The sequence below is a fragment of the Stegodyphus dumicola genome, chromosome 5 (genome assembly GCF_044657685.1).
Source record: "Stegodyphus dumicola isolate Sdum_Otavi_A_Nest chromosome 5, ASM4465768v1".
In the NCBI taxonomy this organism is placed as follows: Eukaryota; Metazoa; Arthropoda; class Arachnida; order Araneae; family Eresidae; genus Stegodyphus; species Stegodyphus dumicola.
The window spans coordinates 143,179,650-143,197,865 of record NC_140772.1 but is presented as its reverse complement, the minus strand read 5'-3'; the positions used below and the strand labels follow the sequence as shown (position 1 = coordinate 143,197,865).

Here is an 18,216-nt window from a genome sequence, read left to right as displayed (position 1 = left end):
GAACTTTTCCCTTCTTCATGCTGGGGGTGGTCGTGCCCTCTCTTTTCTGGTCGGTGGTCTTCTTTTTCTTGTTATCTTCAGTTTTCCAATGGGGGAACTTTCTCTTCATATGCACCTGTCTACTCATGGCTTGCCGTTGTGCCACCTCTGGAGATTGTGCCTGCCGTGCCGGATCCTGAAAAAGATCTTGAAATATTTGCATTTTATTACGATTACAGAATGGTTTGATCTGGTCAATGTTTGCGGTGCAGGTTTCTCCATTCTTGGCTTTTAACACCACTACAGCCTGAGTTACTTTCTTTATTACATAAGGTCCTTCAAATCGTGGATAGAACTTTGCAATTTTATCTTTTGGTGCTGAAGAAAGTGAATGCTTAATTTTTAACTCTTTATAAGTTACTCCTCCTCATTTCATGACAGCTTCTGTTTTCATTGTGCTACTTCAGTGTTCTTCTTTGCTTCTTTAATTAATTTTTCTATATCGCCCATTTGAAATTCAGGGGCTCTTTGTTGAACATAAAGTAATCTATCTAACGGCGTTATAATCTTTCTCCCTAAAAATAACTCAGTAGGAGTTTTTCCCGTCGTGTCATGTTTGGCGGTAATAAGGGCGAAAGCTAATTCATTGACATAGTTATCCCAGCTTTTATGAACATTTTTAACATAACTACGATAACATAACTAATATTAAACATATAAAACTAATATAAAACAACTAATATTAAAATTTAACATAACTAATTTTCACTATACTTCTATTGACCCGTTCTGCTATATTTGATTGTGGCCGATACGGGACCATTTTTAAATGACGTATGCCCAGCTTTTGGCACGTCTTCAAATATATTACTTACAAATTGAGGACCATTATCCGATATAACTTTTAGGGGCATCCCGCATTTTACAATATATTTTTCTAAAATAGAATCAGTAACTACCTTCGCAGAAGTTCTTTTTAAGAGAACAATTTTGGTCCACTTACTAAAATGGTCAACCATAACAAGGAGAAACCCACTTTTATTTAACTGACTTTTCGGGAAAGGGCTCAATAAGTCGATGCCAATTATTTCATTTGGAAACTCTGATTTAATGCTATTAGAAACCTGGCCAATCGGAAATTAACATAATTAACTGCTTGACATGTTGGGCAGGACTGGACATATGCCTTTGTTAACTTTTGCAGCTCAGGAAAATAAACTGCTTCGTGTTCGCGATGGATAGTTTTTCGAATACCATCATGAGATGCCAAAGGCGAATCGTGCAACTCCTGCAGTATATTTAATCTAAAACTAGCTAGGATAACAGGTCGAAATTCGTTGTTAGAATTCGTAGTTTTTGTATAAAATAATAGACCATCTATTAGTTCGTAATGGGCCGCCCTATTTCTGATCGCCACAATATCTTGGTGGCTAAAATTTTCAGGATCTTTTAAATAATCATAAATATTTTTAAATTCCAGATCCTTACCCAGTTCGCTTATTACAGTTTCTCGGGAATGTATCGTATATGCTGTGAGCATTGCCACCTTTACAGTATTACCTTCTTCATCTATTTTTATTCTGGATAGGGCATCTGCTACGATATATTCCTTTCCGGGGGGGTGTTTGATTATCAAATTACACTCCTGTAACTTGAGTGCCCATCTTATTAACCTTGGGGATAAGTTTTTCCCTGAGTATAATCTAGTTACCACCGCATGATCAGAATACACTGTTACTAGCGCACTTCCAAAATAGACTCGGAACTTCTGCACTGCAAACAGAACTGAAAGTGCCTCTCTCTCAGTCGCGGAATAATTTCTTTGAGTTTCATTTAAACAGGGTTGCCACGCTACCTGGAAAACCGTAAAAAGTCAGGGAATTTGAAAATTGACCAAAAAATTCAGGGAAAAGTGAGGGAATTTAAATATTTTAGTCAAAATCTGGAAAAGTCAGGGAATTCCATACGGATATTCCCCCCAAAAAAGCGAGTTTTGCGCCGACGTTGGAACCGATCACTTTCTAGGCGAATTATGTATCACATGAGCATCATACGGTCAGCTGGCATAGAGCCAAATTTTCGCTGCTGAGAAATGAGAAAGGCAAAGCAAGTTTCCTGCAACTTTTGGTTTCCAGTAACCTCGAGTATCGAGAGACTCCCATGCGCATATGCAGTGCATGTTGAACTAAGGAAAGTACGTATTCTCGTATAAAATAAAATCGGTTTAATCCTAGTATAGGGCAACATGGAGGTTAGAATTGCCTCATGTACCGTATAATGGGATTTGGGGATATTATGATGAGCAGTAAACGGGTAATTTTTATGTTGGCGACAATTTTCAAAATCGTGCCAAGGCCATAGCGTATACTAGGATTTTACCGCAAAATCTTTTTAACCCTCCCCCTTTTTTTTTTTTTTTTTTTTTTAATAAATGCCTTATTTGTCATTTTGCAGTAAAATGAAAAAATAGTAAATAGTCACCTAGGCTAACCATTTAATAAAACTGTTCGCCAAAATATCGTTGATTATTCCAATTAAATTTTTAAATAATTATCTTTATTTTAATCTTATTTATGTCATTTAATGTTGCTTCTTCTATCTAAATTTATTTATTATTTATTGTTAAATAAAACCTTCAAATTTCAGGAAAGTTTCTCTGCATAATCCTGATATTAATTCTAGCAGTATGATGACATACCATCACGAAATTTAATGCATATGTGTTTTGCTTATGCATTCTACTAAATAAATATAAAACAGGGGTGTTTGTGCTCTGGGGATTTTGAACTTCGATACCCGGAAATTCCGGGGATAGTCTTTCAAAAGGAAGTAGGAATAATAATGAATTATTTATTTTGATCTGGATAATTTTGTTTGCTTTGAAAGCAGAAAACGCAAAGTCAGTGTGTGTGGTGAAAACTTTTCCTTTCTTTCTCCAAAGGCAGTGATAATGCGTGAAAAGGGGGAAAAAACTTCTTTTTTGTTCTTTCCTTATTGCGAGTTATGACTCATTCCCCCGGTTCTCCGACATTCTCTTCTGGATTCTTTTCGGCAAGTAGGCGCGGCAGGAAAAAAAGGGAGAGACTTCGTTCGACCAGATGTGCGATCACGTGACTCTGGGTTCAAAGGTCTTATCTCTCCTGGCGTGGCGCCAATAAGTAGAAAGGGGGATTTTTCGCCGTATTAGCTATTTGTCATTGATCGCTTTTCAACTTTTTTTTCTTCGCTGTGTAAAATTTTCGTTTCATTTATTGATGCACGTGTAAATTTTTCATTTCGTTTATTGAAATATTTTTTTATTTATGTACGCAAGAGAATTTCACTATGAAATTTCTCGATATAAGTAGTGATATTATACAATTAGAAGAAGGTGTCCGGAATGCATTTAGGTGGAATTGGATTGAACGGAGAGACGGTAATGGGGATACCATCGGCACATGGTGCAAGAAAATTAATGTTGCTGGACAAGCATATTGTGTTTTTTTGTAACTCACTGCTGAAGTATGGTGGGGAAGGATTCAAGGCTTTCACAAATCATTCTAAAACTGTGACGCACATAAAATATTCAAAGTGCATTAGACATTCAACGACTAAGTAGTTATGCTAATTCAAAAAATACTGATGACTTACTGGAGACTGATGCTCGGCCATTGGATATAGTGACAAGAAAAGCACGCCAAGAGGTATTAATAACTTCGTTTATCGCCGAGAATTCTCTTTCTTTCAATGTAGCTCCCAATTTAATTGAACTCTGCAAACAGTTGAGCCGCGATCAGACGGCACTAAACTCGTTGGAAATGTCCAGAACTACTGCATGTTATAAGATGAAATATGGGCTCGCAAAAACTATTAAGGAAAATATCATTAAAACTTTAAAGGAGACTACATTTTCTCTAAATTTGGATGAAAGTACTAGCAATGCTCAAGAAAGTATACTGGCAATATTGGTGCAGTTTTATGACAACAATCAAAATGAAGTTGTAGTTCATCATTTTGCATCTCTAAAGATGGAATCTTGGAATTCAGAAGCTGTTTTTAAAGATTGTTAATACTATTGAAGATAATGGTATTCCATGGGCAAACTTAATTAGTGTATTAATGGACTCATGCAACACCATGCGTGGAAAAAAAAAAGGGTGTTGAAACCAGACTACGATCAAACAAAGCACCCCACTTATTAGATATTGATGGTGACACATGTCACACAGCTAATAACTGTGCAAAAAAATTTGCTTCATGTTTTGATAGATACTTAGATTTGTTTGATGACATCTATTTTGATATGAAAAGCTGCAGTAAAAGAGAAAATTTTTTCAAAATCTGTGAATCCCTTGCCATTAAAAAACTTAAGCCCTTGAAGAGACCAGACCATAGGTGGGTGTACATTTTATGTGTTTTAGAAAGAATCAAAGATCTGTGGGATGCTCTTATTGCATTTTATTTTTACTACTTGGATAAAACTGATAAAGGGGATTATTTTTCTTATGTTGAAACTGTATACAATAAAAGAAATATTTCTGCAGCTCAGAAAAAAATTGCTGAAGGGGTGTATTCTTGCTTGCATTCCCAACAACTCACAAAGGATGCTTTAGCTCGGAAAAAAAGAATACTAAATGGGTTATTTGTTATGCAAAACAAAACTTTATTGCATATGGCATTATATTCAGCAGTATTACCAGTGTTCAACACATATATTAAATTATTTGAAACAAAAAAACCAATGCTTCATTTAATACATTCTAGTATTTATAAATTGATGGCAAAATTTTTCTCTTTTTTTATAAAACCAGAAAATATAGAGTACGCATCTTATAATGATTTATTAAAGGTTGATGTCACAAATCCAGAATTCCATCTACCTAGCAAAGTAATATTTACTGGTGCAGAAGCTTCCACTCTCCTGAAGAAATTATCAAAAAATCATCCAATAGCAAAAGAATTCCAAATTTCTCTGATGAAAGCTTATACTAATACAGCACAGCATATGAAACAGAAATTACCCCTTAAAAATTCAGGTTAATTAGTTTTACAGCATTAAATCCAGAGCTAAGAGGTAAAACCAGTACAATATTAGCTTTTGAAAATCTTTAGCATCTTTTATGTCCCATATTTTTAGTGATAATGAAAAGTCAAAAGTAGAAGCTGAAATAAGGTTATACCAGAGGGATATTGATATCACCAAAGAAATGCTCTACACATCTGATGAAAGTGGAAATCAAGTCTGTACAATTGATAAATATTGGTCTAAAGTTTTTAATTTAAAAGATGATTTCACAAATGATTATAAGTATCCTACATTGGCTAAATTGGTCAAAGCCTGCCTTAGCTGCTTCCATGGCCCATTAGTGGAAAGTGCACTCAACTTAATGGATACACTTATCACTGACTATAGAACCTCTCTTAAGATTGATTCCCTAGATGCAGTGCAGACTATTAAATATGATTTAATGGCTTCTAAAGAAACCTCATGTGAAAAATATGGCTCAAAAAATCCAATGACTGATCCAATTCACAAAGATCTCTTACTGAATATGAACAGTAGTTGGAAAACATATCAAGAGGACTTAAAAACATATATTTCAGATGAGTCACCTATAAAAGTCTCTGAAAAAGCTTCTACATTAGCAGAAAAGCAAACTGCTTCTACCTCTGCATTTGCAGCTCTCGAGGAAATTTCTTCAACTGTAAATGAGGAAAATAAAAGTTAACCTTCCTGCAATTATGAAGTTCACCACAAAAGAAAGACAAGCCCACAAACATCAGAAAATAAAAAAAAGCAGCAGAAATTAGATAATTTTTTTTTAAAGAATTAATTCAGGTAATTTAAAATATTTACATAAAATGTAGTAGTTTATATGTTTGAAAATTTATTAATTTTGCAAAAAAAAGTAATTCATTGAACTTTTATAATTAGGTCATTCAATACTTCATAATTGTAATTTTTCATTTCTCTCCCCCCCCTTCTCGAAACTTCAAAATGTCAGTAGTAGTTCATAAAAGTTTCAGGGGATTTTTTGGGGTCCCACAAACACCCCTGATAAAATACCTGAATTTATTTAAAAATATCATTAAATAGATTTTTCTTTCGTTTAGCTCAAAATGTCTGCAAAAAAAAAGACATTTTTTAATCCAGATTGGGCAGATTCTAATCTGAATCTTCAATGGAGAAAACAATTCCTATTATAGGTATAATAGTAATGCTTTGGGGATTATATATTATAAGTCATATGTGATATATATATAAGTCATATGTAATTGGCAAATTTGTGTGTTTTCAAGTGGTACCATAATTAATTTATCTCTTAGTACAGCCAATGTGCATTATGCAGATCGACTGAAATTTTCTTAAAACACACCTGGAAAAGTCAGGGAATTTCATTTTTCTATTTGAGTGGCAACCCTGTTTAAAGTTCTACTAAAAAATGCCACGGGCTGCTGATTTTGGGAAAGTACTGCTCTTACCGCATAATCCGAAGCATCCGCTGAAATTTCTAAATTTTCATCGTTCTCAGGAAATTTCAAAACAGGGGCTTGCGTTAACACTTGTTTTAATTTTTCAAACGCACTATTGGCTTGGGCCGCCCACGAGAATCTTGCCTTTTTCCTTTTTAATTTTAACAATGGTTTAGCAATGGTTACAAAGTCTTTTATAAAGGATCTATAATATGAACAAAGTCCGAGAAAAGAAGACAGCTTCTTCGCCGTATTTGGCGGCGGATAATTTTGAATGGCGATTATTTTTGATTTGTCTGTCTCGATTCCTTTCTGAGATATTTTATATCCCAAGTATTTTAATTCAGTGGCTGCAAATTTACACTTTTCAACATTAACTTTTAGACCGGACTCATTTAATAATGAAAACCCTCTCTCGGATCTTTTATATGTTGATCCAAATTATCACTAGTAATAATGATATCGTCTAAATATATAAATGTGTTCTTTCCTAGAAAAGGCCTTAGCACAATGTCCATACATCGCTGAAATGTTGCCGATGCCCCTGAAAGGCCAAACGGCATACTCAAGAATGCATAAGTGCCAGCCTTAGTTATAAAAGCAGTCATAGGCACATCTTCTGGTTTTACACCTATTTGAAAATACCCCATCGTTATATCTAACGTAGTCATGTGTTTCGTAGAAGTTGCGTTCCTTAAAATTTCTTCAATAATAGGTAACGGATATACCAGATATTTAGTAATGGTGTTTAATTTATGATAGTCAATTGCAAAACGCCAACGTTTTGGATGTGTTACTGGATAATCATTATTTTTCTTACATAACACAACCGGGCTGGCATAACTACTTGAGATGGGCGTTATGATCTTTTTACTTAAGTGCCAGTCTATAATTTTTTTTTCTTAAGTCTTATCGTATCGATACGGCTTGTGGCGAACTGGCAGTGAATCTCCTGTGTCGATTTCATGGTTCGTCACTTGAGTAAATCCGGGAATATCACTAAATAAAGAAGCAAATTCACTTACCACTTGGTGAATTTTTTGTTGCTCTCCCATAGGCAGGTGGTTGAAATTTAACGTGAATGGTTCTTTTTTTCTTCGAGAACTGGTTTCATGGTCAGCTTAAGGGACGCGTAGTTAAAATCAACCTTTGCTTCGGTCTCTGAAAGAAAATCTATCCCTAAAATTACATATTTAGATTACATATTTAAATTACATATTAGATTTGTAGATTTTTTTACGATAAAAAACATCATTTTTACCTGCTCGTCCTTAATACGGATAGAGTGGTATTTTACCTATGCATTTGCATCGGTTGCCCTGGGCAGCTAACACTGTCGTATGATCCGAATTATATATTCTATATTTACGGAAGTATTTCTGAAAAAAATCTTCTGCCACACAGGAACACTGCGCGCCTGTATCCAAGAGTGTGGTGGCTGGAATATTGTTCACCAAAACTTCATTCTTTGGAACAATCAAATTTTTCACAATAACTGTATTTAGCTTGAAGGAAGAGGGATTTTCTTGGCCTTCGGATTTTCGCACCCTCCCGTCAGCAGAAATCTGTTTTAGTTTAAATCTCCTTTCTTCTTTTCCATGCCTTCCTTCTTTTTCTGCTCGCCTTCGAACTTTTTTTCTGGCTTATTATTGAACTGTCGACGTTTGCCGGTTGTTTTTGGATACTCAGGTTTCTTTGACCACTGATTCGACTTGCTTCCGTAGCCGTGCTCTTGCCTTTGCTGTGGTCTTGGAGCACCAAACTGGCTTCGTTGCTCGTGCTGGCGTCTTCTTTCAATGTCCGCCGTTCTTCTACTTTCAAACTGGATTGCGAGCTCAAATAACTTTTCCAATGTCGTCGGATTCCTTAATTCAATAAAGTCTTGTACTTTGGGAAGTAACCTAGGCAAAATTACTTGGATTATTTCAGGATCCGGCCGGCTTCCATACAAGAGTTTAAAGACGTGTATTTTTCTTAAAATAAAGCTTGAGAGATTTTCGATTCATTGCTAGTATGTGCTGAAGAGTTCCGGTTCCAATTTGGCACGATTTCTTACGACAGGGAAGGCTTTTACTAAGGCAGTCTTGAAATTTTCGTAAGTATAGGTGGGACTTCCCGTTTGACCCAAGAGGTTTCTTCATTTGAACCAGTTAAGCGCTTGGCCCCTCAAAGCACTGGTAGCTAAGGTGACTTTCAGAAACTCATGGACTGGATATAGCATGAAGTGGTCATTCAATTTTTCCAAAAAACTAGTCACCGGTGAGCTTCCGTCAAAGCTTACTGCTGGTTTCATCGATGCGCGCATGGTCTGGACGATGTAACCAAATCCTTCCAGGGTGGTAGCTGGCATTTCTGGATTCGGAGCTGCTTCTGCAGGCACCTCAGGTTCTTGAAACTCAGCCATGGTTATTCTTCTTCTTCGGGCGTCACTGTTAGGACTTGTGTTTCTCTTGATTTGCTTTGGAGAAACATGAATGATCCTGAATAGGAACAAGGAGCTTACTCAAGCTATGTTCAAGAAGGTGTGAAGTAGACAACACAAGCAGGAAGGGTATACGAAACCCTTTATTTTCTATACTTTACAAGTACTTCCGAACTTCGGAATACGGAGGCCAACCACTTGTGTTCTGAATGTAAGAATATAAAACTACTAACTAAAAGCTAACCTTGAATTAGTATACAAATGCCTATCTCTAAGACTGGCATTTATTTAAAAGGGGGTACGTATGTAGTACGCCGAGCTGCTGAAACTACAATACGTTTGCAAATATCAAGAGGGCTAAACCTCTAGCCTTAAAGGCAACCAGCAACCGAGTGAAAACTCGTAAAACTATTGTGGCAAGCGGCTTGCTTCCTAAAACTCCTTCTCTCTCTCTCTCTCTTGGCATAAAGCCACAACTTAAGTACTTGGGTGTTAGCAAGACAATTTGCATAAACAAGTTAAAGCATTTAATTCTGGCCGGAAGTAGAAAAGAAGTGATAGTACAGTTTCAAAATAAAATAAACGTTAGTAAAACTTAGGATCCTTACACGGTTAAGGTTTTTATGACTTTTAATTTGTGTTCAGTAGTTGTAGAATTATCAACAGTTTAAAAATTTTAATGGTGCTAAGCCCAGTCAGGCCACAATATGTTAATATTTTGAAACCCATTGTGGAATAGTGAATTAAGTCACTTTATGCACCAGCATCAGTATCTTTTTACCCAGTGGGACCAAAAGTTAACTCTCAGTTAAGTCTTCCTGCCCATTGGTCAAATTGCTTGTTTTGTCATGGAAGTTCTAATTTTAATTGTAAAAAATTTTTTTTAAAATTGTATTTAGTTTTTTTTCTATATTTTACAATATTTAATGGAGACGTTTTGAGTTTTTATACATTTTTGCCTTGCCTCGATAGGAAAACTGAATTGATTGAATGAAAACTATATTTCTAATGAAATTGACAGAAATAAGTTTAAATGAAGTGCATAAAAAATGTGTATAATGTAATAGGCTCTACAAAGGAGTCTACATCAGATATTTTGGATGGTGTCATTAATGCGAAAGCACCATAAATTCTTATTGAGTTTAATTATATATATATATGGCATAATCTTTAAAAATATATATCCTATAAAAGCTTATTTCAAATATTTATTCTCTTTAGGTGAAGGAATTATTTAAATCGCTTGGAAAAGAATTTTTTGCAGTAGAATTGGACAAGATTGGTATGTAAAGTTTTAAACTCTGCGACAAAAAAAAAAAAAAAAAAAAAAAAAAAAAAGCCCTTAGTTAAGTTTATAAAGCTTGAAAGTAGTGTATTATAAGTCTGCAAAACATGTTATAAGATGTTATTTTTGCAGATATAGAATAAATTATTTTAGTTTGGTAATTTGTTTCAATATTGTTGTTTTGAATGAAATTTAGTTTATTAAAAGAAATACTTCAGAGTTTTGGAACTTTCCACAGATATTCTTCAATAAATCTTTAGAGTATCACTGAGTACACCGAGTAGTGATATTTCAAACTACTAAGAATGTTAAACACAATGCAATACAAAGTGCAGCTAAAGAGCGAAGCTAAACTGTAGACAGTACTCAAAACTAAGCTGACCATATATCCTGAATTTCCCGGGAAACTTCTGAATTTTCAGTCCCTGTCCCAATTTTTTACAACTTGTTTTTCTGTCTCGAATTCATAGCTTTTGTCCTGAACTGTCCCGAAAAAAAGTAATGTGAGAAAGTAAAAGTTTAAATGCATATATTTATTTAAATAATGTAAATTGCAAGCTGTGGAATACTGTTAAGAGATGAGTGCTATATCGGCTGCATAAGTGGGATTTACAATCTGGTGTTTATCTTAGAAACATTGTAGTGGGGGGAGTTCTATTTTTCATTTGTGTATTTCTATCCCGATTACACACAGAATTTTTGCTCACTGGTGCACTTCAGACTTCCATTTACAGACAGCAATGCAATTTTTAATTAATACATTGATTGATTTGAATTTCTAAAATATACATATACTTTTTTAATAATCAACGGTGCATTACGTTCACTAGTATGTATCATCCTCTTACACATTATTACACGGTATCTAAAAATAATAATTCTTTTCATTTGCTGAAATTTCTTTGTAGATATATCCATCTGAAATCATCTTTATTTTGTCATGTTTAGATTGTAGAATTGTTACTGCAACGTCATTTTGATTTTCCATAATAGTTAATTTTTTTTAAATCTACCGAAACAATGACATGTAATGATGTTTCCCATTTGGAAACGACATATATTTTTTTTATTTATCAGTAGTGCATTACATATGTCCTAAGGGTATGTTTTACTGCAGTTTAATTTATTATTTATTTTTATCATTGATTTTTTTAAAAGAAAGTGTATATTTAAAAGAAAAAGAAAGTGTACATTTAACAAGGACGTACAGAAGGAATTCCTGTTTATTGCAGAAACTAGTAGCAATTCAAATGTACAGTGCAATGCATGTTCTTCAAAATTTTCAATAAGCCATGGTGGACATATAGATATTAAACTTCAAATAAATAGTAATAAACATAAGCTCTGCTGTTGCATCTAGCTCATCATTAATGAATTTCTTCAAACAGGAGAAAATGGGTGATAAGGAAGTAGAATTAGCTGCAGTAGAAAATACTTCTGCATACCATACTATTTGCACAACCGTACCTTTAGGTCTTTGGTATGTATGTTTAAGTTTCTTCAAGTGGCATTTGAACCTAAATTTACATGTGTGCAAATCAAGGCCGAAGCAATAATACTAATTGTTTTCATGTCTTACGCTTTAAGAGCTGCATAATGATTTGGAAAATGTTAATTTGTTTCAGTCTTAACTGATGTGTCCAGTCACAAAGAAATTAAAAACTTTTTCCAATACTTATTATATTTATAGACTCGAGTTATGGAGTTATAGTAAAAGTTTTATAATTTAAATCCGTACCTGGTGAAACATTCAATATTGTCAGCAACTATTTAACTACCTGTCTTGAAGAAAATAAGAGAAGTTATTGGCCTTTATGCTGATAATATGAATTCTAACTTTGGGAAGCTGATAGACGTGGAGAAAGTAATGTTTTTGTTAAACTGAAACGAAACCTTAACAATGGTTTAATTGGAGTTGGGTGTGCAGCGCATATTATCTATAACACTATAAGAGCATCAGCTGGTATTTTGCCAGTTGATATAGAAATGATTCTTTCTGAGATATACTTTATCTCTTAGAGTAGAAACATTGAAAAATTTCTGCAATTTCGTAGAAATCAATTTTTTAGGGATACTAGCACATTCAGAAACAAGATAGTTAGCATTACTTCCCACCATTGAAAGGGTACTCCAAACGTTTTTACCACTGAAGGTTTATTTTCAGTCTCAAAAAATGTATACTGTGCTTATTTTAAAATCCTTTCAAAATCCAGTGGTAGAAGCTTGGCTACTTTCTGTTAACACTCAGGCTTTTCGTCCTCCATCTCGTTATTCTGGCTATGTGGCATGGATTCTGCCAATGCCGGATGATGCCAGTGCAAGTATGATGTGTTGTTTAGCATGTATTTCTGCCAGCAACAGATTTCTTAGAAATGTTTTTGCAGAGCCGCCTGATGCGTCCAAGTAAATAATTCCGCCAGTGTTGTTGTTGATCCAGTCCATGATAATGTTGTAAATTTTTTAAAATTTTCATTGAGGAGTGGCTTGTTGTGAGCAATGTATTGAAGTAGTTCTTTAATGTATTGAAGTAGTTGTAGCTTTTTTCCTTTGTAATTTCAAAGTTTAGTGCACTCAAAGCATCTTGTTGTGGTGCTGGCATCTCAAGTTGTACTAAGGAATTTTTTTTTGTATTGATAAACATTTATCTTCTAGGCAAATGAGTGTTTAATTGAAGATGTCATCATTGAATTCAATAGCCAGTTCTGAATGTCTGTTTTGGTACAGTATGTCATCACTCATACTCTCTTTGAAGGAATCCCATAACTGTTTTGGATTCGACGAATTACATGTTGTTAGAATTATGGCGAATAAGTTTCTTGCGTTGTTCATCTATGGCTGGGAATGAGGCTTAATGTAGTGTTAATTTCCAGTGGCTATTGTTTTCAAGTAGTCCTAAGTATTGGCCTTGCTTCTGTGTACTAGCATAGGTAACCATCAACAGTCTTGAGATCTGTGAAACTTGTTGGCCCTTCTCCCTCCCCGTATTTTGTATAGCAATATCCGGAAATAGAAACATTTGGTGTTATTCGGATATATGATGTATACTCAGCCTAGTGTGTTAATTTGATGATTCCTGGATGATCTTCTACTGGAATTCCTTGTTTTCATCATAGAAAGATTTTTCTTGTTGTGTTCCACGTATAGTAATGTTTTTCTGAATGGATCCATTTGGCATAATTGGAAAAGAAGATGTTAATGTTGTGTTCTTAGGTGGTTTGCTTGCAGTTTTTCTGGCTGTGTCTTTTGTGAAGTAAACTCTCTTGCCATTCTCCAAATGTACAGCTAGATGTTGCACGGTTGGTTCGTGTTCGTGTATGGGAAAACTGAAAATCTGCCATGCTGCTTCATTTCAGTTGATGTATCTTCCCATTTTGTACATGAGGTTGTCATCGTTTCTGTTTTGTTGTTTGCTGTTTTGGGCTATTTGGAAAATTGATATGTCACTGTCTTTGTTCATATACTTACAGACATATTTAATGAATTTCACTGAATTGCAGTATTCTACGTGAATGCGTGCTTGGGACATTTTGGAAACTAGTGGGTTATATAGTACTACCCACTGATTATCTAGTTCCAGTTCGTCTCTACTTTGTATTTGTATTTTAACTGTGAAGCCACTCTTTTGGAGTGATCGTCCTATTACCACTGGGTGATTGTCTTATTACCACCGTATTTGGGATAGCCATCATCTTCAGTTGTATGTCATCTAGGTATGATTTTGGGTATTTTTTGTACATTATCCATTGCTCATACATGGCGAATTGGGGTTTAAGGGCCTGCATGGTCCGGAATCGTGTTTTTCACAACTGTGTTGTAGAATTCTATATCTTCTTGTGGATTGGGAAATTCAGCTTGGATGATTTTGCTGATATTCGTGAGATGAATCCTGTCATGTAGTCATATGAGATTGTGTGAGTGAAGCAGTCCTCGTTTTTGCCATTCAGTTACATACATCCACCGTCTGATGGTTCCAAAGATGTAGTATTTTGTGATGACTTCAATAAATCTCATTTGTTTTTGTCGGAAAACTCAGGCTATTATGTCGTGTCAATCCATGGGGGCTTATCTGTATCTTAGGTGTTCTTTGAATTCTGGCCACGATGAGTTGCATGTGAATGTTACGAAGAACTCAGGTTGTCCACATTTTCTTACGTAGGTCATGGCATCTTGAGTGTATTCGTACATGCGTCTCGGACTTCCTATATAAGATGAGGGTAAGATTTCATTGTATTTAATGTTCCCATCATTTATGATCATGTCTTGAAAGTGGATGCATTTTTCCGTGCATAGTTTCTTCTGATTCAGTCTTTTGTAAAGCATCATTCCACTTCTATCTTTGCATATATATCTACCAGGAATTGTTGGACTAAATGGCAAGTGTTGAGAACATAATTGTATGTTTCATTGTCTGTGGTCATTAAACAATAAGCATAGAACTCTTTGGAAGTGACTTTTTTGTTTGTTTCTATGCCTGTTTCAGCTTGGATTTGTTTCACATCAAAATGGTACCCGTTTTTCTCCATGTAGAAATATTAATGGATATTGGAGGGCTTCATATGAACGGTGTGTCTCTGCAATGCATTGTAGTCCTTCTCTTCTTCGTTGTACAGTTATGTCCTGGCTTGTGTTTTCATTGTCCACAATTACGATGGCGACATTGTCTATCTGAGGTGCATTAAATCGACATTCATGTTCTCCAGGTAGTTTCTTGTCGGCTCGAATTATAACTTTATAGTAATCAGAGATCATTCAATCTAGTGTGGTTTTGAATATGTGAATAAGTTGATTGTGTAAGATTCTCTGTACATTTTGGATTATTTCTCGTCTCAATCCACTGAAGTTTGTGCATCATTGATCAATTTCTCTTTCTTCTTTTCCGATAAAATATACTTGCAGAAATTTATAGTCCTCATAGGGTAATGCTAGTAATGATCCCATTTTGTGATAGATTTGTCCTTGAATGGAGAAAACATAATCGATTCTATCTCTGTTTGTGTTGATCGAAGTGACACAGACAGAAGTCATTGGAAGCAGGCATTGTACACTTTTATATGTTGAAGAAAGTGTTTTGATTCTGAAGTTTTCCCGGTAATGTAATGTAAAGATTCCTGCAGAGGTGCTTCCAATGGTGGTAATCAAATTTTTTCATTCATGCAACAGATTACTGTTGTTTCTCTATTGAATTCCTTTGTATTGCAAAATTGATCCATTTTTATGACTACAATGTGTTTTTGTTTGTTGTATTCTTTTGTCGAGTCATAGTAGAATGGTTCATTTGTGAACTTGTCCATGTCATTTGTCATTACTTGTCCTCGTTTGCACTTTTCGTAGGTTAATATTTTCATGGGTGGCTTGCATTCACTGTCTTTTATTACAAGATTGTGTTGCAATTCTTGATTCTTCAATTCATTCATTTTGTTGTTCTTCGGTTTCTGTGCTTCTCATGGTTCTCATTCTCCTTTGTTGGGAACATAAGTGTGCTTCACAATCTTCGACTGTTTTGTTTTTTCGCTGTTCTTTTTGTTTTTGCCGTTTTGCTTCAGAATTGACAAGATCTTCTCCTCTTTTACATTTGGGCATTCTATAAAATATAAATCAAAACAGTTTTTTGGTAAGAAACACTAAGTACACTCTACACACTTTTCACACTTTATTTTCAATTTATATTCAGTCACTGTGTTACTTAGATTAGTCATATTTCACTGTTTATTTTTATTCACTGAAAATGACATTCGAACCCACAATGGATCTTGCTTTATATACCCCTACCAATAGTAGTTTCACAAATACAAAAAAGGCTTTGAATGATCCACAATGTTCCAGAACATTATATAGCATTCGAGAGTTTTCTGGAGTGTTCCACAATGATCTGGAATGTTCCAGAATGTTCTGGACTGTTCTAGAAATTTCTACAGGGCAAAACTTCCAGCCCTTGTATTTTCAAAAGCACACCCTTCAGGTGAAAACAGGAACCTTCTTCATGGATGTGGCATGGAAGGCTACCACACCATATAACTCCCTTCATCATACCATGACTCATTTCTGATTTTAGGGACATGCACATTGTATACTTACTTTTATAATACATATTATTACATCAATTGAATATCAAACTTCATCTGTGTCTGATTTAATTGCTTTAATGGATGCACTGAAAGCTTCAATATTGATCAAGATAAATGATAACTTTATTCCAATAAATGTTAAAAAAACTCTAGAAGAACTTAAAGGTAATGGAGACGTGTCACAATACAAAGTTATTGAATTTTGAGAAGCTAATGTTTTATTTTATCAAACAAGAACCAGATTCTATATCTATGTTTAACAAAATTGCTAAAGTTTTTTTTTTTTTTTTTTTATATATATATATATTCCTGGCACTAATCCTGCAACTGAGCAAGTATTTAGCATTGTGAAAAGTTTTTGAAGTAATAATAAGATACAGCTTAAAGTAGGCACTTTGCAGGGTATGTTAATCAGCAAAATGAATTTTGATATAATTTTCATCAAAATAAATTTTACTGAAACTTGCATTGGACTTTTATAATAAGATCAAAAAAGAAAAAGATGTTCTAAAAAATGTTCATGCTTCCGCGAAATATAAAACTACTCCGTAAAAATAATTTAGAAGTGTTACAAGTTTATTATTTGGTTTAAAAATGAGTACCGTAATTTCCGGAAGAAACGCCGCGGCGTTTACGTGTTTAAAACTTAAATTTTCCGCGGGTGCGGCGTTTCTACCCATGCGGCGTTTAGGTGCACTAAAAATAAAATATTTCCTATGATGGTCATTGTACATAGTTTGGATGGCCTTGTCATTGTGCATAGACTGGTGCTGTTCCCACACAAAAGACCACTCAGTTGCTTTTTGCGAACGTTATTTTGTTTACATTCTTTCCCTTGAACGGACCTATATGCCTTATTCACCCTAAACGAGATCTCAGAACAATAACATTCTTCCCCCTTTCAAATCAACATTCTCATCAGTTTGAATAGTCTCTCTCCTCTGCCATTCGATGAATCTTCCAGGACCCATCCTCTCCCCACCCCTGCCTTTTCTGCAATTTTTATCAAAGGCGGACACGACTCCACCTGCCTCGCAATAACGAACTTTGACGTATTTCCCCTTCAGCATGAATGGATTTTTCTTGGCATTCTGCCAAATACAGATCCCATCAGTTTGGGTACAAGTACTTGTTGGATAGTTTTTAAATAAGAAGGGAGTGGAAAATTTTTGAAAATGTCTCTAAACGACACAGAAACACAGAAGCTAAACATTTCTTACCTTTAATTTATTTTTGAGTTATGGTTTCATTTCATGCATTTTTCTTAACTGGTATGTCATATATCAGGACTTAGGTTGAGTAATTTTTTTCCCGCCATTTTTCTCGAGTGCGGCGTTTACGCTGATGCGGCCTTTCTTCCGGAAATTACGGTACTTCATTTTGATTTATTCTTTATTTATTAAAAAGAATATTATATATCACTACTAAAAATAAAATTAAAACATTTATTTAAATTACTTATTTATCAATTATTTATTTAAAACAATTTATTAAATTATTTTATAGACCTAAATACCACCTCCACAGTAATAACGTTAATAATAAAATAATTTATTTCTGAAAAAAAGTTCTGTAAAAAATTATATATATATTATATATAGTGTTCCAAATTTCGAAATCTGGTCGCCTTATCGGAACTCATGCTGAGTTAAGAGCTACTACTAACAACAGTACTACTGTAGTACAGCAGTAGTAACAACAACTACTACTGCTGTACTACCGAAGAACAGTAGAAGCTGTCTACGGCCTTATGCCGATGAGATGTTTCTAGTACTTTCTGTTTCTAGAAATTACTGGAAAATAGCTACATGCTGAATAATGGTTACAGCTAATACAATGATCAATTCCATTCCTTCAATTACAATATCTATTATGGTGACACAGGGAGGCAGAACAAAATATTGCCAAATGGTCGCTAAAACCTTTGCCTGCTTGAGGATATCTAGATAAATTACCAAGATACCCAGTTACTCAATACTTGCTCCTGTATTCTTATTTTTCTGGCAGAGTTT

The 18,216-nt window shown here is 34.6% G+C and overlaps 1 pseudogene across 1 annotated transcript in view; it reads left to right on the top strand.

Moving 5' to 3' along the window:
- Positions 1-18,216, top strand: part of LOC118179946 (uncharacterized) — an 85,204-nt pseudogene that overhangs the window by 13,425 nt on the left and 53,563 nt on the right. The window contains exon 2 of the transcript XR_015041259.1: positions 10,076-10,136. The product of XR_015041259.1 is annotated as an uncharacterized LOC118179946 (transcript). The remainder of the gene's footprint in view (positions 1-10,075; positions 10,137-18,216) is intronic.